The sequence below is a fragment of the Monodon monoceros genome, unplaced genomic scaffold (assembly GCF_005190385.1).
Source record: "Monodon monoceros isolate NGI ecotype Baffin Bay Population unplaced genomic scaffold, NGI_Narwhal_1 Super_Scaffold_19, whole genome shotgun sequence".
Classification (NCBI taxonomy): Eukaryota; Metazoa; Chordata; class Mammalia; order Artiodactyla; family Monodontidae; genus Monodon; species Monodon monoceros.
The window spans coordinates 41,566,876-41,586,722 of NW_021703775.1; the positions used below are offsets into that span (position 1 = coordinate 41,566,876).

General features: G+C 39.0%; 1 protein-coding gene and 1 pseudogene across 3 annotated transcripts in view; one reads left to right on the plus strand and one right to left on the minus strand.

Annotated features, from left to right (window-relative positions):
- CCDC85A (coiled-coil domain containing 85A) overlaps nucleotides 1-19,847 on the minus strand; it is a 204,331-nt gene that overhangs the window by 21,773 nt on the left and 162,711 nt on the right. The gene's annotated exons all lie outside the window — the stretch shown is intronic.
- LOC114900670 lies at nucleotides 8,933-9,922 on the plus strand (annotated as a pseudogene).

Below are 19,847 nucleotides of genomic sequence, written 5' to 3' on the forward strand. Positions count from 1 at the left end.
CTGAAAAGAGCAGTCATTTATTTTCCCACTTTCAGAAAGTTGATACAACATGCAATAGCTACGCCTTTCAGTATCTTGTAACAGGTTCTTTTTAAACATATTAAATATAGATTGTATAGTATTATTAATCCCATAAGAGGGGGTGATATATGGGCCAGTTTTTTATGGAAGAATAAACTACTTGATGATATCATTTTAAAGGAATAGGTCCTCTTTTAGAATCAGGATTATTGACTTTCTACTCATGTCAGCAATTTTCTTGTTTTAATTCAGGTCATGGAAAAATGTGTCTAGACCAGCCATCATTTTTGACCTTCGAGTAAAATATATCTGAATAATACTTATATACCAATGAAGGCTTAGCTCTCTGCTAGCTCTACAATTGTCAATCATGACATTTTTTGAAGACAGTTTCATAAAACATAAGCCTTCAATAACTCAGTGGTTGGAGTTATTTCTGGCAACTTCAGAGCGTAAAGTGGGGAAACCCAGATTCCAGCCATCTATTGGGAGAACAGTTCCCAACAACCTTAAGAAAGTCACTTCCTACTCTCTGAGGAATTCTATTTTGCTTTGTTTTCTGGAGTTTTCCAAAGATCCAGACTCATTTTAAAAAAAAAAGCATGTGTGAATGACCCTACTACTCCAATAGAAATCTGTGTATTCATCGGCTACTTTATATACAGTTACTTAGAGTACTCTGCAAATTATCTAGTACTCTGCAAATTATTTTACTTTGCTATATAGCAAAGTAATGCTCTGCATCAAGACTGTGTGGGAGGTGACTTACAGATCACTTACTGTGTGCTAAGTACTCATTATAGAAATCACAAATTCTAATACTCTAAGCAAACACCATAGATAAGGAAATAAAAGCACACCTCAACATAACATAGGCCATATATGATAAGCCCACAGCTAACATCATAACCAGGGGTTGAAAGCTAAAAGCACTTCCCCTAAGCCGAGAAACAAGACAAGGATGTCCTCTCTTGCCAGTTTTATTCAACATGGTGTTGGAAGTCCTAGTCATAGCAATCAGACAAGAAATAAAAGGAATACAAGTTGGAAAGGAAGAAGTAAAAGTGTCACTGTTTGCAGATGACATGATACATACAGAGAAACTCCTAAACACACCACCAAAAAACTACTAAAGCTCATCAGTAAATTCAGGAGAGTTGCAGGATACAAGATTAATATACAGAAATCTGTTGCTTTTCTATACACTGATAATGAACTATCAGAAAGAGAAAGCAAGAAAACAATCCCATTTAAAATTGCATCAAAAAGAATAAAATACCCAGGAATAAACTTAACCAAGGAGGTGAAAGACCTATACTCTATAAAGTATAAAACTCTGATGAAGGAAATTGAAGGTGATACAAATAAATGGAGAGATATCCTGTGTTCATAGACTGGAAAAAATAATACTGTTAAAATGTCCACGCTACCCAAAGCAATCTACAGTCAATGCAGTCCCTATCAAAACACCTGGGACATTTTTCACAGAACTAGAACAAATAACCCTAAAATTTATATGGAATCACAAATGACCCCGAATAGCCAAAGCAATCTTGACAAAAAAGAACAAAGCTGGAGGTATCATGCTCCTTGAAATCAGACTATACTACAAAGCCACGATAATCAAAACAGTATGGTACTGGCACAAAAACAGACACATAGATCAATGGAACAGAACAGAGAGCCCAGAAGTAAACCCACGCACTTACGGTCAATCAAGCTATGACAAAGGAGTTAACAATACACGATGGGAAAAAGTCTCTTCAATAAGTGGTGCTGGGAAAACTGAACAGCTACATGTGAAATAATCAAATTAGAACATTCCTTCACACCATATACAAAAATAAACTCAAAATGGATTGAAAGCCTAAATGTAAGACCAAAAACCATAAACTAGATGAAAACATAGGCAGAACACTCTTTGACATGAATTGTAGCAGTATTTTTTTGGATCTGTCTCCTAAGGCAAAGGAAACTAAAGCAAACAAACAAACAAACGTGACCTAATAAACTTAAAAGCTTTTGCACAACAAAGGAAACCACTGACGAAAACGAAAAGACAACGTACTTAATGGGAAAAAATACTTGCAAATGATATGACCAATAAGGGGTTAATATTCAAAATATATAAAACAGCTCATAAAAGTCAATATAAAAAAAAAACCTGATTAAAAAACAGAACACCTGAATAGATATTTTTCCAAAGAAGACATACTGATGGCTAACAAGCACATGAAAAGATGCTCAACACCACTAATCATCAGAGAAATGCAAATCAAAACCACAAAGAGGTCAACCCCCTCACACCTGTTAGAATGGCTATCATCAAAAAGACCACAAATAACAAACGTTGGCAAGAATGTGGAGAAAAGGGAACCAGTGTACACTGTTGGTGGGAATGTAAATTGATGCAGCCACTATGGACAATTGTATGGAGGTTCTTCAAAAAACTAAAAACCGAACTACCATATGATCCAGGAATTCCACTACTGAGAATATATCTGAAGAAAACAAAAACAAATTCAGACGGATACACACACCCCAGTGTTCACAGCAGCATTATTTACAATAGCCAAGATACAGAAGCAACCTAAGTGTCAATTGATAGATGAATGGATAAAACAGATGTGGTGTCTATACACACACACACACACACACACACACACACACAATGTAATACTACTCAGCCATAAAAAAGAATTAAATTTTTACATGTGCAACAACATGGATGGGCTGGAGGGTATTATGCTTAGTGAAATAAGTCAGAAAGAGAAAGAAAAATACTGTATGTTACCATTTATATGAGAAATCTAAAAAATAAAGGAATGAATATAACAAAACAAACAGATTCATGCATCTAGAGAACCAACTAGCTGTTACCAGTGAGAAGAGGGAAGTGGGAAGGGGCAAGACAGGGGTAGGGAGTTAAGAGGTACAAAGTACTAGGTATAAAATAAATAAGCTAAAAGAATATATTGTACAGCACAGGGAATATAGTCAATAATTTATAATAACTTTAAGTGGAGTATAATATATAAAAGCTTTGAATCACTATGTTCTACACCTGAAACTAATATTGTAAATCAACTAAACTTCAATTTTAAAAGAACCAAAAAATTAAAAAAAATTTTTAGTATTAGAATTATTATATAATGTAAAAATGAAATGAAATAAAATAAATCATGAATTCTAATACTATAAGCAAACACCCTAGATGAGGAAACAAAAGCGTCCCTTCAAATCACTGACGAAGATAAAACATATTGGTACTACTATTCCTCTTTAATGACATGATATCTGGAATATCTTTTTCCATGAAAATTGAGATTTGGAATACTTTCTAGTATTGTCCTTAAAATAACTGACTTCTCCTTCAAAATTAAGGAAAAAATATGAAGCCATTCAAATTTTTAAAAGATCATCTAAACGAAAAGAGAATACTTATATTACTTATGGTCTCACTGAGGAAAATTCGCAATGTGAGTTTTAAGAGAACTAGCAAGATGAAGCTATTGTGATTATTTTCTTGCTACTTTATGGTTATATTTTATTTATTACTCTTAGTAAAATTATTTTAATTGACACTCTGGAAGCTTCCATTCTTTTGCCTTATAGAAAAACATTTTAAAAACATCTTTAACAAGAATAAAAGAATACTATGTTTTTATATTTTATTATATAAAATACGGGCTTCCCACTTAGATATAAATCAGATGTAATGCATTTGTAACAAACATTAGAGCTCAGCCCCTCATCTATTATACGAAGCCAACTATGAAAGCCTGAAGATTGATCGACTAAAGTGGCTTCCTGTTAGTTAAAGATGTTTAATATTTTATAAGTCCTGAAGCTAGGTCAAACTATCTAACAGTGCATCATACCTCATGAGAATGCATACCTAGTTTAGGAGGGAGGATGAATCCTCTCTTTCCCTATTATATGGCAAGAGCAGGTGCTTTGCTTAATCTCATCAGGAAAAAAATATTTTGTTCAGTTTGATCAGTCTTCATTCTGAAATGTTGCAATACTGCACCAGCACACAAATAAATGCTCAGATCAGAAGAGATTTTAAAGGTCACCTTAACAAATCTTTTCCAAAAGATTCCTGTCAATGGGCTTAGAAATGCTAAGAGACCCTCTGCTTTGCTCTAATAGATAATAGTTGACTGTACTCAGGGAAAAGTACTTTTTTATTTAAATTAACTAAAGAATCTATTCAATACTAATTTAAAATATTAGATGATCTACAGATACTCGTTTATTCACTTAACAAAGTATTTACTAAGCACGTACCAAAGATAATATTCCGTATGATGCCAAGTAGGTCTCTATTCCAATAAATTTTTGTTGAAAGAAAAGCAGAGTGAGTTCAGATCATTGACTATAGGGTCACAATCAGGCCTAGGTTCAGATTCTTTCTTTTTTTTTGATGTGAACCATTTTTAAAGTCTTTATTGAATTTGTTACAGTATTGCTTCTGTTTTATGTTTTGGCTTTTTGGTCGCAAGGCATGTGGGATCTTAGCTCCCTGATGAGGGGTGGAGCCAGCACCCCACTTCATAGGAAGGCAAAGTCTTAACCACTGGACTGCCAGGGAAGTCCCTAGGTTCAGATTCTTGATCTGACACTTAGCCCCTGCATGACCTCTCTGTGTCTCAGTGTCCTCGTCTATAAGATGTGTATAAATAATGGTACAATGGTACCTCAGTCTATGGGTTTGGTTTACTTACATGAAAAGAGCTTTTCCAGCAGTACCTGGCCCACATTAAGTGCTAAGTATTTGCTGTCATTACCACGAATGTTTTTGCTTTGCCTGCCAACACATTTATAACTTGTTTGCCAATCTACTTTCACGTGTTCATTATTTAGAGCAGTTCTCAACCTGAAGTGATTTGGCCCCCAGCAGGGGTATTTGACAAAAATGCCTTGCAGACATTTTTAGTGGTCAAAACTGGGCAGTTTCTATGGGAATCTAGTTGGTAGAGGACAAGGATGGTTCTGAATGTCTGACAACGTACAGGATAGCCCCCTACAATTTTCCAGCCCCAAATGTCAATAGTGCTCAAGTTGAGAAATCCTGAGTTGGAGAAAGAAGTGTGCTGGGAAACTGCAAAACAAAATTTCTGGTGATAGCTCCATAGCAGATTTTGCGTATGAAGGCAAGTCGCCCACAAGATTTGGAGCTTGTGATGATTTTAAAGGAAACTCTCTGGGCTTCAGCCCTCAAGTGGTCTAAGTATAAAGACATCTTTATTTCCACCCCCAAAAAGGAAATTACTCTTTCTAACAAAAGGAATAGAATTAAAAATACCTGCTATATCCTACTGCAGCAACAGATAGCAGAAACAGAATACTGAATGGGCAGGCTCAGGGCAGCACTCCAAAGAACAAAGAGCTCTTAGAGTGGAGAGAGAGAGCATGCTGTAGCGCCATGAAAATGGAGACACCAATCCCACAGAGAATAAAACTGGCAGAAGATGCTTTGTGGACATTATGGAAGAAAATGAAACTTCCTTAGCAATACAACAGGTAAAGATCCTGCACTTATCCTTAAGTACTCACACTAGGAAAGAATTAAACTGCCATCAAATAGAAATGAGGGCCCTGACACATGAAACAACATCCCAGTGCAGGTGAGAGCATCCTGTGATACGCAGAGGGGAATCAGAGTGAGAGAACACTGGACCAGGACAGGGACCATTCTCTCCTTCACGTAGCTAAGGGCTGTGGTCTATTTACATACGTCTCCTCAGTAGGAAGAAGACTCCTTGAGGGTGTGTCTTAGTAATAACAGCTCTCAATTACTAAGCCCCTACTACATGTTAGGTCTCTCCTAAGTGCTGTCAGTTAAAAGATTATCAAGACTATAGCTCTTATGAGCTCCTACTATTTATTAAGACATGAACTGTCGGCCTGGCGCTTGTTCTCAATAATTTATACTCCGTAGTGATTTTTTTCTTTTTGGTTGGGGGCCCTGATGGTCTTCTTCTGTTCCATGTACTCACTACTTAGCTCCTGGGCTGCAAGGAGATCCCGTAGATCCTGGGGAGGATCAGGACAGTTCAGAATGGTCCAGGGGCTTGGGGAGGTCAGAATAGAAGTGTGTTCATATTAATAACTGATGCAGAAGAACTGGTACACACCAGCTAAACATCACCTCTGGGCCCTTCTGACTTCGTCCACTCCAGACCCAGAACTGTGGCCACAAGACTTACTTAAAGCCTGCAGCTATAATAACCCAAAGATTTTGAGACTTGAGATTTGATAAAGTTGCCTAAAGAATTTGTTGAGAATTGCTAACAACTCACTTTGGAATACTATGTGAGTCACGGTATTGATATAAACGAAATACAGTAGGGTTCCAGCTAAATACAGTTACCAAGAGAATAGTCTATTTCCTGTTCTTTCTTCTCTTTGGGTTTGGGGTTCCAGTGATACTTTTCTGGATCCCATGCTTTTCTTGTCCCACACTGGTGTGACCCAGGATGTCATTCTCTTGATTCTGGTTCCTTATTCATTCATATTCTTTCTCTTAATCTGGAATAGGTATTGAAAAAGCCTGCTTCCATCCTGGCTCTGATGAGCAAATCACGATCATGTGGACTCTACTTTCATGGTTTGACAGAGGGTGTAATTACCCTGACCACTCACTGTAAGGTGAGCTGGTAAGACTCTTGTTCATAGCCCTATCCTGTTTTACAGTAATATTTCATGTATCTTGGAGCTCCCTGAGGTCACCACACTTGACTTTTATTATCTCTGTAATCACAATGACTAGCACCCTATCTACATGTAGTAGTTGCTCAATAAACTTAATATATTAATGGATAATCACAATCTATGTGTGAGACTGTGGCTTTTCCTCTGTCGTCTCAGAAATAGTTGTGTAAATGCTTTACTTGTGTGCCTGTGTACTTGGTAATTAGTAGGTACTCAGCTATTTGTTAAGTAACTAAAGCACACTTCTAGAGTGCTAAAATCGCCTGAAGTAAGTGAAACTGACGTTACTATGATGGTCCATATAGACTTTTTTGGCAAGTCTACAGAATTTAAACAGACTAAATTCCCACTATTTTTCCTTCTCATTAGCCAGTTATTATTTGAGCAAAATAAATTTATTCTGAAAATCTGGAATCACTTCCATCTATTTCTAAAGCTGCAGTGAAGTTCAAATACGTTAAAAAAAAACAAAAACAGAAAAACCAAAGAAACAGTAACTGAAAAGATCACTAGGAATGGTTAGCAGACCAAAAGTAGAAATAAGACCTTATTACTGAGGCATCCAGAGTATATGCTGATTTCCATCAAAATCATTATGTAATTTCCATACAAAATGATTATATAATCATTAGGTAATTACAAAATCATTATGTAATGTGAATATTAAAAAAGTTATCATCAAGAGAAATATTATTCTCAACTTAATTACGTGTAGGCCAATCAATCTATAAGTATCCAGGCGTTCCCAGCTAAGGAAGCCAGAAGGTAGTATTTATTCATTCACTCCTCATTTATTATGCCAAATAATGGCTAAGATTGAGGTCTGTGGAGTTGCAGTTGAGGCTGTGAGGAACTTCAATTCAGAGAACCTGAAATATTAAACAGTTGTCACAGTCAGGGAAACAGAAGTTGTTCAGAACGATGTGAGCCTAGGACACGAGGGACAGAGTACCAAGAACTGAGGCTGACATGAAAGGCAGGAGGTCAGATGATGGAGAACCTTCTATACCATATGAAGGATTTGAAATTTATTCTATGCTGAGGGATGAGCTACGTGACAAGACCTGATTTGGTTTGATAGATTGCTCTAGGAATAATGTGGAGAATGATCTGGGTGGGACAAGACTAGGTAGGATCAAGTCTAATTAGGAGATTAACACAGAAGTTCAAGTAAAAAATGATTACCCATCACCTACACTGGACAATAGCAGAAGGAATAAAAAGGATATTGATGGATTACAGGGCAGGACCTTTTGAGCCTTAATATTTACTTCAGTGGAGGCAGGGAGGCTGAAAGAGGACTCTGGGATGGGTACCAGCTAAATGGTCATGCCATTAACCAGGATAGGAAATGCCAGGGGAAGTAATATATCTCATTCATCAGATTTTAGAATGAAGATCAAAGAGGAAATTAACAATATTAAACACAAAAGCATCTTTCTCACAAATACCCCCAACAAATGGTTTTCTTCTGACATGTAAAATAGGAGTTTGCAAAATAATTAAATTGTAAATGACTTTAACTTCATGCCATAATGAAAATATGTTCTTGGAAAAGAAAATAATTCTGAAATATCTATCACTCCAGGTGAAACTTGAAGATATTTAAATACAGTTTCCAGAAAAAAATAAAATAAATGAAAGTAATTACGGAGGTTAGCAGGATGCCTTTTTACAAGAATGAGAGAGGGCAAACCCCAGGAAGAAAAGAATTAATATCTTGAAAGGGCCAAAACAGCCAAAACCCTGTATCTCTGTAGCCAGAGCAATAACAGACAAAGAATAACCATGAAGGCCTGGTAAAAAAAAAAAAAAAAAAAATAGCTGTTAAACAATAGGTAGGAAATGTGGACAATTAGATTTACGTGCATTCTGCTTGTAAGTAAAAAGTTTATGTGCTTAATTCTTGTCTTTTATTAACCATACACCTCCCTGTGAGAAAGACTGAAATTTCTAGAAAAAAAAGGAAGATCATACATCTAAATGAGTTTCCAATCAGGTTGACATTAAACAGTAAAAGTTTTTGGCATTCTTGCTGAGACAAACATATCTGAATACTTTTAGGTCTTGAGCTTATAAAAAATGGGGCAGGAGAGGGGCATGAGAAGGAGTGAGAGTCAGGGCATAGAAACGAAATGCCAGTGTAGATGCAAAAGCAAAAAAGTAATTCTAGCTCTTTTCGCTTTCAGACATGGGCACACTGCAGAAGGATGTTATTATCAAGTCAGATGCACCTGACACCCTATTACTGGAGAAGCATGCAGATTATATAGCATCCTATGGCTCAGAGAAAGATGATTACATTCTTACTCCCTCTGATGGTATTAATGTTATTGACGGAAATAAAGTTGTGGAATGTGTTCAGAGTCTACAGAAAGAAGATGGTTCTTTCGCTGGAGATATTTGGGGTCCCACTAAGCAGCTGGTCTAACTGGAGTTAATGGTCTGCTGGAAGTTCCAGCATGCACTGTGCTAGTTATATCAGCATACAGGAGCACTAGAACAGAGGGGGCCAGCCTAAAAGATAAGGGCTGTGAATACAGTGCAGGCCGGAGAGACCAGCTGCTTTGTGGGATGTGAAAATCTACTTTTATATAATAGGGAGAAATCGATACAAGATTCTCTTTTTGTGCGGTGGCAGTTTGGCTCTATTGGGGAAGCTGGGTGCTATTAATGTGGAAAAGGCAATCGAATTTGTTTTTATCATGTAGGAACTTTGATGGTGGGTTTGGTTGCAGGCCAGGTTCTGAATCCCACGCTGGGTAGATCTATTGGTACACAGGATTCCTGGCTATTACCAGTCAGTTGCATCGAGTACATTCTGATTTACTTGGCCGGTGGCTTTGTGAACGCCAGCCTGCGTCAGGTGGGCTCAGTGGAAGGCCACAGAAGTTACCAGATGTACGCTATTCTTGGTGGGTGTTGGCTTCCCTAAAGATAATTGGAAGGCTTCCCTGGATTGACAGAGAGAAACTGCGCAGTTTCACCTTAGCATGTCAAGATGAAGAAACGGGAGGATTTGCGGACAGGCCAGGAGATATGGTAGATCCTTTTCATACTGTATTTGGAATTGCTGGATTGTCACCTTTGGGAGAAGAACAGATTAAACCTGTTAGCCCTGTTTTTTGCATGCCTGAAGAAGTACTTCGGAGTGAATGTTCAGCCTGAACCAGTGAGCTAGATCAGATCCCTTGATGCAAAAGTTGCTTAGTGTCGTTTTACTGTTTTAACATTTCAGTATTTGAAGTGCTTAACAAACTTAATGACTGCCATTTAAATATTTTGTATATGAATTGTGTTGATTTTAATAAATTATATAATTACACATTTTTAAAAAAGTAATTCTAATTAACATTGCATTTGGCTTACAGAGCAGAGCTGAGTAATGATTGTGTTAAATACCTCAGCCCTTCAGAACCCAGTGGAAGACGTGTAGCTAGAGCCCCAGGGACTAAACAGATATTTAGCACAAATCCTTGCTGAGGTTACTGAGAAATATTACACTGTGAGGTGGTGTTCACTGGCCTGGCTTTGGCAAAAGGAAGGGTCTACGGTATCTTCAAGGGTCTTCCAGTCCCCGAAGCTCCCACACAAAATGGGGAGGTCAAGATTTGAGAGGTCAACAGAGAGGCGGGAAGAGTCAGCTTCATCCAAAGGCAGCTACCACCCTAGGACACGCGTTCCTAACACAAATAACAACGGCTACCTGTCGGACTGCAGTTCACCCGTGCCATTTTGTGGAAAGCTCTACCTCAGAGCAATTCACAGTGATCTGACTGTTAAAGGCTTACAAAAGCAAGAATGGTCCAAATGAATCTAGGCCCCATAAGCTCTGCACACATGGTAGTAATAAAATCACCAGCAGGGAGAAATGAGATCTCCCATTAGTGACAACACCGTTAAAGCACAAAAGGAAACATCATGGGGACATGAGCTCAATTTTCACAAACGGCTCTTACTAGGGGAGGAAGAAAATAAGTGATTTAAAAATATGTTTATTTGTGCGCTACTTCCTAACATAAATAATTTAGGATGCACTGCATGCCTCTCTCATTCCCTACCTTGAAATCTTGCAAGTGTCCCAGGGCACAGTCCACAAACCACTTTTTTTTTTCTCAACACTCATTCACAAAAATTTCTAATTCAGTCGCATAGCCATGTATTCTTTCAAATATTTATATCCAGCCCTGCCCTTTCCCCTGAGTCCCATATGTATACATCTAACTCTGCATCTGACATCTCCTCGTCGATGTCCAACATCTCAACTTTACCACGCCCCCAAAGAACTTGATTCCCCTGCACCCCTTAACCTGTTCCCCCCAATCTTCCCCATCTCAGTAAAAAGCACCACCAATCATACGGTTGCTTAGATCAAAATCCAAGGATCATCCTTGACTCTTCCCTGGGCTGCCATTCACTGCACAGTCTCTGTAAACAGTTCTTCCTGGGGTTGTCAGTACCCAACCGGTGAAGCCATATGTGGTCTCTTTCCCTTATATTCCACATCTAATCTGTCATAAAGCACTCCCAGCTCTACTCCAATATATAGCGTTGTGAATCCATACCTCCTCACCATTTCCACCCCAGGTTCAAGCTACCATCAGCCCTCTCAGCCTACCAAAGTAGCTCCCTATTGAGTGTCCTTATGTCCCCTCTCCCTGCCTCTACTATCTTTAGTCTGGTTTCAACCCAATATTCGCAGAGACCTTTAGGAAATGTAAATAGATACTATCATACCCTCACCCAATTCCTCCAATGGCTTTCCGTCAACTCAGACCCCAAGTCCACACGCTCGACCTTGGTCAACAAAGCCCACAGGGTCTGTTCCCTGCCCGTCTCTGACTTCACATCCTGTTACTCTCTGTCTCACTCATTATGTTCCAGCCACTCTAGCCTTCTAGCTCCTGTTTCCTCAAACACGCCTATCTCATTCCTACCTAAGGCTTTTGTCTTTGCTGTTCTCACTTCTTGCAATGCTCTATCCTAGCCATAATCTTTTCCTTCCTTCGGGTCTCTTTAGATTTCACATCCTCAGAGAGACTTTTTCTAACTCCATGTAAAATACCCCTCACTCCAGTCACTGTACAATTCTGTACCCTGCTTTTGTTTTGTTAACAGTGATTATCACTTCCCAATAATACGTATTTATGGTTTTAAAAGAATAATCCACCTACTAAGATGTAAGCTGCATGAATTTCTTATTCAGGGCTGTATCCCCATTGTCTAAAACAGTATCTCTATATAAGGGATGCTCAAAAAATACTTGAGGGGTAAAATATTGAATGAATGGTCAATACAAGTCATCAGCCTTACATGACCTATAGAAATCCCATTCCCTATTTGTTAGGGGTTGTTTTGGTTATATTAAGAAAAGCAGAGAAAGCCCACTAGTCACTCATCATTGAATGACTATCCCTGTACTAATTGAACAATAAATGTCAACATCTCTCATTCCAAAAAGCGAGGTTACTGCTTTTGTCTAGCCTCTATGAGATTCTGGGAATAAAGGACAGAATAATTGAGGGACTCCCCTGGTGGTCCAGTGGTAAAGAATCCACCTTACAATTCAGGGGACGTGGGTTCCATCCCTGGTCAGGAAACTAAGATCCCACATGCCGCGGGGCAACTAAGCCCACACGCCACAACTACTGAGCTCGCACACCTCAACTAGAGAGCCTGCAGGCCACAAACTACAGAGTCCCATGTGCTCTGGAGCCTGCACGCCACAACTAGAGAGAGAAAACCCACAAGCCACAACTAGAGAGAAGCCTGTGCGCCGCAACTAAGACCCGACGCAGCCAAAAAAAAAAGAACTGAAATAAAGAAGTTTCACCTCATCCCTCCACACAAATTTTGACCACAGCTAATGCCACAAACAAAGTCTGCCTAGTTAAAAATTTTATCTCTCCTGAAGTCTCTGGTTGAAGAACTTAAGAGGAATAAAAGGGCCAAAATTCTGAGATCATCGCTAAATAAAGGACTTGGCTGAAGTTTAAAATGCACAGCTAAATTTTTCTGAAAAGTGACATTATGAAGCTTTAAGAAAGGCAAATCTTAAAAAAATATTATTAAGTTAGAATTTTTACAGTAGTATCATCCTGGAAAACAATCAGGTGTACCAGTAGTAATAAGTTTTCCAAGGCTGGCTAGAGCTGTTTTTAGAAAAAAGAAGGAAATAATATTTTGCTAACCCACAAGACTGATGACCCAGGGACTAATGAGCTCCATAATCAACTCACTGCCTGACCCTCAGCAAGTCACTTGTCCTCAGTGCTAAACGGGAGAGGCCTATCAATTAGCTTCATGTGGTGGCTGTGAAGGGGGACTAAGAAACCTGATTGCAAAGCACTCTGAAAACACTGAACACTATAGAGACAGGCTTGCTAATAGCCAGGTTGCCACCAGTCACTATCTAAGCATTGCGAATGCCCTTGGCTTCTCCCTCTTGGCTCTTCTGATATCAATCGATTGCTCCTGGTGACAAAGACAAAAAGACAAGTGAGGATTCTTCTCACCTGCCTAGTCCTCTCACTCACTCCTCACTTCCTGATCCACAGGAAACATGCTGGAGACTTGAACTAGCCTCAGTGTTCCTGTTGTTTCCAAAGCAACTGCAGAGCCCCTATGAAGGAAGAGACACTGTACAAACGGCCAACTGAAGGCCTTTCTTTTCTTTTCTTTTCTTTCCTTTCCTTTCCTTTCCAGGTGCACACAGACCACAATTAAAACCACATATTTAACAAAGATGATGAGAGAGGAGAAGATTAATATGAAGGACTTGAAAACACAGAATTCACTTAATTCTTATCAGTGATCTCCCTATTTCTTATTCTTTCATGAAATGCCCTCACTTAAGGGAAAAGGGAGATTAATTGATTTCTGACCTCCTCCCAAGCCAGACATGGTTTTCCTCATTCATTGATAAAACACTGATTTAGAATTTTGTTTGTCTGTGAGGGACTATATAGAAATTCACGTTCTTCCCAAGCCACCAGCTGTACGGTATCTATTTTAAAGACAAGCCTGCCCCATGTTGTCTTCCCAGCAATTTCTTGAAGGTGTGCAAGAATAGCCAGGACACAAAAGCAATATAATCACTCGCTCACTAAAGTACAGATTCAGTCACCATACACTTGCGTTTCAGAAAAGTACAGATTTCCTATCTGTTAGCACCACAATTGTCCTTCCTGTATGGGAGGACTTGCCTTTTCAAGTCAAATGCAAGCATGTGGATCCCCAGCAAAATCATTCCAAAGCTAAGTGGTTTGCTAGGAAAGAATACCTGTATCTCTTGCTCAACTACTCCTCTGGTTCAACTGCAGCACTTTTCAAATACCAGATACTGATTGCTCAGGGCAGGTTTGGGGATGATAAGACAAAGGAACTTAAACCAATGAAAAAATAAATAATACTTTTTGAGAAGAGTATTTGCATACAATAAATTCTCTATGTACAAATGCAAATTTATGTAACAATATGAGACCAATTTTTTAAAAATAATATTATTTTTTAAAAATAATATTAACAGATAACCCAAGCAATTGACACATAAATATTTTTAGTGTAGGACAAGGGTCAGCAAACTACTGCCAGAGTTAAATCCAGCCTCTTTCTCCTGTGTTAGAAACAAAGTTTTATCAGAACACAGCCAAGCCCATTCATTTAGACTCTGCATTTGTTTTCAGCTGTTTTGGTGCCACAGTGACAGACGTGTAGTTGCAACACACCATATGGCTCACAAACTTGAAAATGTTTACTATCTGCCCCTTTACTAAAAAAGCACCAAACCCTGGTTTAGAAGATAACAAGGTCACTGCAGATTGGAATAGTCTGGGAAGTTTCTAGAGAAGGAGGCAAGCAGCTTAAAGAGAAACTACAATTGAACCAGAAGATAAGTGGACAAATATTTTTTTCCTGAGTAATTATTTATCTACAGACTAGAAATGTCCTTAAGATTGAGAAAAGGATGAGATCTTCCTATGCTGAGAAAATCATTATTAGAGTGATGAAACTCTCAGTGAACAGCAAAACAGATGGACTAGAAAATAAACTGGGTTTCTTGGCTAATTCCCAATTCACACCCCAATGATACCACACCAGAGGTTTGTCGTGGATGGAGGTGGTGGTGATGGTGCTGGTCGTGGTGTTTTCAAACCTAACTTGCTTCAAGAGAAACATACTTGCCACGTGACAAGTTTCAGCAAAATGGGGAGAATGCTAGACTAGTGGTAACAGAAAATCTGGACACGAACCTTGCCTCTGCCCGTTAGTGAACACACTCTCACCTGCAATAGAGATAATCATAGGGGCCAAGGTCAGAATGGGAATCAGTATCCCAAGATGGACTCAGTGTTGGTCCAATACCCAGGACCTCAGCTGATACTCAGGCTGTGGTTAGTGCTTCTGTCCTAAACAAGCCTCCAGGGCAGAATGGGTGATTCAACCATCACATCCTGTGCCCTGAGGCAGACCCAGCTGCAAAGGTCACAGATTTTTCTAAATCATCCATCCTGCTGTGGTCCAAGCTGTTTCTCACAGAAAGAAAGGTCCATTTTAGGTTACAACCTCATCATTTAAAAGAAGAAAGGACATATACAAATAAAAGAATTAGACACTATCCTTTTCATGACCTATAATGGGGTCTCTCCTGGAGCCCTGAAGACTTAAGATTCTGAACAAACGCTTAAAACCAGTAGGATTGATGCCTTCAAACAGAATTACCATAAAGATACATCTAAAATAAAAAGCACAGTTTAATAAGGCATAAGGTATTAAAAATCAATGTGATAACAAAATCGAACATTTTCTACTGGTTAAAAGACTAGTTAAGGTCTATTGACTCACAAATTACGCTGGCATCATTTATAGCCCTGAAGCCCTGAGAAACCACCTAGAATCCAGAGATGTCTTATCACATTCTGGTAACTGACTCTGAAGAACCTTGTCAACATCAAGATCCTGAGCAGGGTGCTTATTTTAAGTGAAAAACATTGGAAGGGCAGCTGCCCTTACCTGCTCTCATGCCCACTTTGATCTTGTTCTCAAGTGTCAAAGACTCAATATAACTGGTTTCCCTAACTAAGAGAATCCTTTTTAATAAAACGAATGCTGTGAGGCCACATAAGCCACCTTCTTTAAAAATTACCATTTAGTAGAGGGTCCAGTCTTAAATGGACCTCTCCAAAGTCCTTTTCAATTGGCAATGAATGTGAGCTGCCATCACTAACTACCTTACCATTTGCGGAAGTCATCAACAAACGCATGTGAGTTTCGCTGGTTAAGGAATTGTGCATTAAAATAGGAGTGAGATGAGAACAGGGGCTGAAAAGTGAATGGAATTTGTCCCAAACAATATAACAAATTTCCAAATGCAGTTACTAAAGTCCCCTCTGTCTAACTCTGTCGGAAAGAAAGCATTCAAGTTCTAACTAGCTTCTGTTAACTTCCGGCACTCAATACATGCCTGGCATCCAAAAGGATGAAGACCCGTCATTCCCACACAATTTATTTGTGATCAGATTTACTGGAGTTGTGATTTATTTCTGAGTGTGTATTTTATGTTTTACTTTTATGATATTTCTGTAGTTAGGGTTATTAAATTTCCTAGCATATGAAAATGTTTAAATAAAAAAATTCTTTTTGACAGACACACCAGTCTTGAATGGCAAAAACAGCTGAAATATTTTGACTATTAAAAAGCCTTTCTTAGAGCCAGCTTATGTAAGTCCAGGATGGCTCCCATCTGTGCCTGGGTTTATTAGTTTTTTGTTATCTGTCAAACATTAGAACTTCTGCTTCACATGTTGTTCTGTTGCAAATGAGAGGCATCTTAGGTCAAGAAAAGACAGTATCAAATTCCTTTATTTGCTATACTACATTTACATCAGATTTACATTTCCTCCATGATCCTTACATTTTTGTATCCAATCTTCGTTCTAATAAACTGCTAAGAGCAATAGCTGGATGAATAGAACTACCAAAATACTAATTAGTCCAAGGGTTTTAAAGCAAGGTTAGCTGTCTCCTTGTGTTTTTTCTCTTTTTTAAAAAAATAATAATTCAAAAGTTGCTTCTACTCCTCCAAACTATATTACGGAAGTTACAAAAATCTGAAAGAGGATAAAAATTCTGAAAGAGGGCTCGATGATCCGTGTGCCTCAACTAAGCACTCCTGAGATCACAAGTATCTGAGATGAGTGGATTTTTGTGAGATATCGAAAAGTTTGAGGACAAGACGTTCTCCCAAAGGAAAGAATTAGACCAGGGAGAGACACTTGAAACAAGGATAATGAAACACTTTCAGAAGGGAGGAACGATCTTTGAATAGGCTGTCCCTTCACTACTAGTACCTCTTCCTTCCCACCTGTGATTCTGGGCTTCACACTAGGACCCTGTGGTAAGAAGTACTTTTTCTATAGGCTTTGGGCCTGGAACAAGGTGGATCGCAAGCAGGAGTTGGGGAATTTTCTCAGCCCAGGGAATGTTGGGAGACCTGATCATAGGAGCCTTGGGGAAGGGCCAGGGCCTCACTATAGCAGCCAAAGTCAGGACCAGACTATGGAGGCCAGGGAAACCTGTACACTTGAGGAGGGAGCAGCTCCCAAAGGCAGGCTCCCAGGGGCTGAGTGCACAGATCCCATCCCCCCACCCAACCTGTGCTGGCCTGGCCTGAGCAAACACAGTCTACCGTGACTTTCAGGAATGCCACATTTACACGTGTGGGTGGGTTGTTTTTTCCAAGTACCCCATTGCTTAGCAATACGGAAACTACGTTGTAGAATTTCTAGATTAAGCTCTAAAATAACCCTAAATCTACTAAGAATTATTTACCCAGCCAGTAAAAGCCCTTAAGTCGTAAAACAATTAAGGGGAAGCCTGTCATTTATTTCATACGCTCTCTTTCTTCATTCTGCTTCTCTACCCATGCTTTAATTAGCTTCGTGTGTCAACATGACACCAGTTTATACAGGCTCCGTGGCACACAATCTAAAAGATAATAAAGAAAAGTTCCATGTGAACTGTAAAAGTGACACTGTTAACTGTCTCGCGATGCACCTCCTACCATTTTTCTTTCATTTTCTACGACAACCACAGAATCTAAAGAAAGGCCCGGTCCACTTCTTGCTGGCTTTTATTTCAGGTGCTTTAGTCTACAGTCTACAGTTGTCTACAACAAATAAGTTTCCTTTGAAAGAACATTGTCTTCTTTCTGTGGATCCCAGTATAGCTGCCATTTGATCCATATGCAGGGAGTCGTGTTATTCTCCTCAGTCTAGTCACACTGCAAAAGACTAATATCTGGTATCTCGTATCTCTGTCATCTCTTTTTCACAGTAATCTATTTTGGCTTCTTTCATAATTGAATTCCTGAAAAGTATGTTACATTTTAAAATAAAGAATATATATTGTTTTGGTATAAATTAGAGGTAAATAAAAGTTGATTTTCTAACATTTCCTATATTAATGATCTCTTTCATCATAATTTTAAAAATTTTGTGAAATAACATTCTCCATTTATCATATGAAATCCTTTGAAATCGTTTTTAAGACTTTATTTATTTATGGCTGCATCAGGTCTTTAGTTGCGGCACGCAGGATCTTCGTTGAGGCATGCGGCATCTTTCACTGCGGCGCACAGACTTCTCCCTAGTTCTGGCGTGTGGGTTTTCTCTTCTCTGGTTGTGGCGTGCTGGCTCCAGGCTGCATGGGCTCTGTAGTTGTGGCGCTCAGGTTCCAGAGCGCGTGGTCTCTGTAGTTTGTGGTATGCGGGCTCTCTCACTGAGGCGCGCGAGCTCAGTAGTTGTGACCCGCGGGCTTAGTTGCCCCGCAGCATGTGGGACCTTAGTTCCCTGACCAGGGATCGAACCCACGTCCCCTGCATTGTAAGGCGGATTCTTTATCACTGGACCACCAGGGAAGTCCCCCTTTGAAATATTTTTAACAGTGATTTGTAAAAAACGTTTACATTGGTTTATGTGCTTAGAGAATATCTTAAGCTCTGGGGATCTTTATCATTGGTACCAACTTTGAAAAGGCATTTCTTTCTCAAATGATAATACCTAATAGGTAATACTGAATTTTTAAAAAGTAATAGGACCATTCACACTTTTGGGCTCCCTTTGAAATACTGTGTTCACAAACTGGGTGTAGAGTACAGCGCTCGACGATACTTGTGGAGTACCACGGAGACCATGGCAGATCGAAGAGCCTGTGCTTGCCAGGTGATGAGTGACACCCATGCATACTTCCTGAGCGCTCCTCTTGATCACTGGAGAGAACCAACTCAATCTTCACTGCGTTTCTCTATCTGTTCTCGACTACAGACCCCTTCATTCTGGGACTTGGTAACTTTGCATGGGTATAAGATGGACACACACGCTTTTACTTATCCTTGGGCTCAGAATGTTCAGGGCTGAAAGAAACCACACTTCCCAATGAAGAAACAGAGGCCTTTGTATCTGACCAGAGAGAAATCCATAAGGATTCACTACACTCATCTTGGTTATTTTAAAATGTGTATGTTGTTAGGGAAAACTAGTGCCTTTATGTTCATTACATATAATTTTATATAAATAAGGGGACTGCACATTATCTCTCAAAATATACATAAGCTAACACTGCCCAGACTAGTATGTAAGCCCCATTACATGCATACTTGATATGATATGAGCCTCAAAGATTTACACATAAGACTGTACATTACTTAAATTTAATAGCTGTCTGATGAAATTTTATTAACTTTAGAACACAATGAGGAAGAATAACCCACAATGACATAAATACACACTAAATACACACCTGTAAATAAAAGATCCAATATGGTGCCAACCTGTAGTTTTAGGGAACTTTATATCAAAATTAAAAGAGGCACACCTCTTTTGTGTATACATTACACATATACACAAACTTTCTCTGGATAAAGAGTCATGGATTCGCAGAGCTGAGCAGAACCTTCCACCTCACCTTTGACAATCCTCTTTTCTAGTCAAGACATTTACGGTTCACAGAGGTTAGGGTATCATCCTGGTCCAGCAGCTCTTTAGACCAAGTCCTAGTTCTTGTAATTCCCATTCAGTGCTTGTTCTAGCATATTCACAGTGACTCCT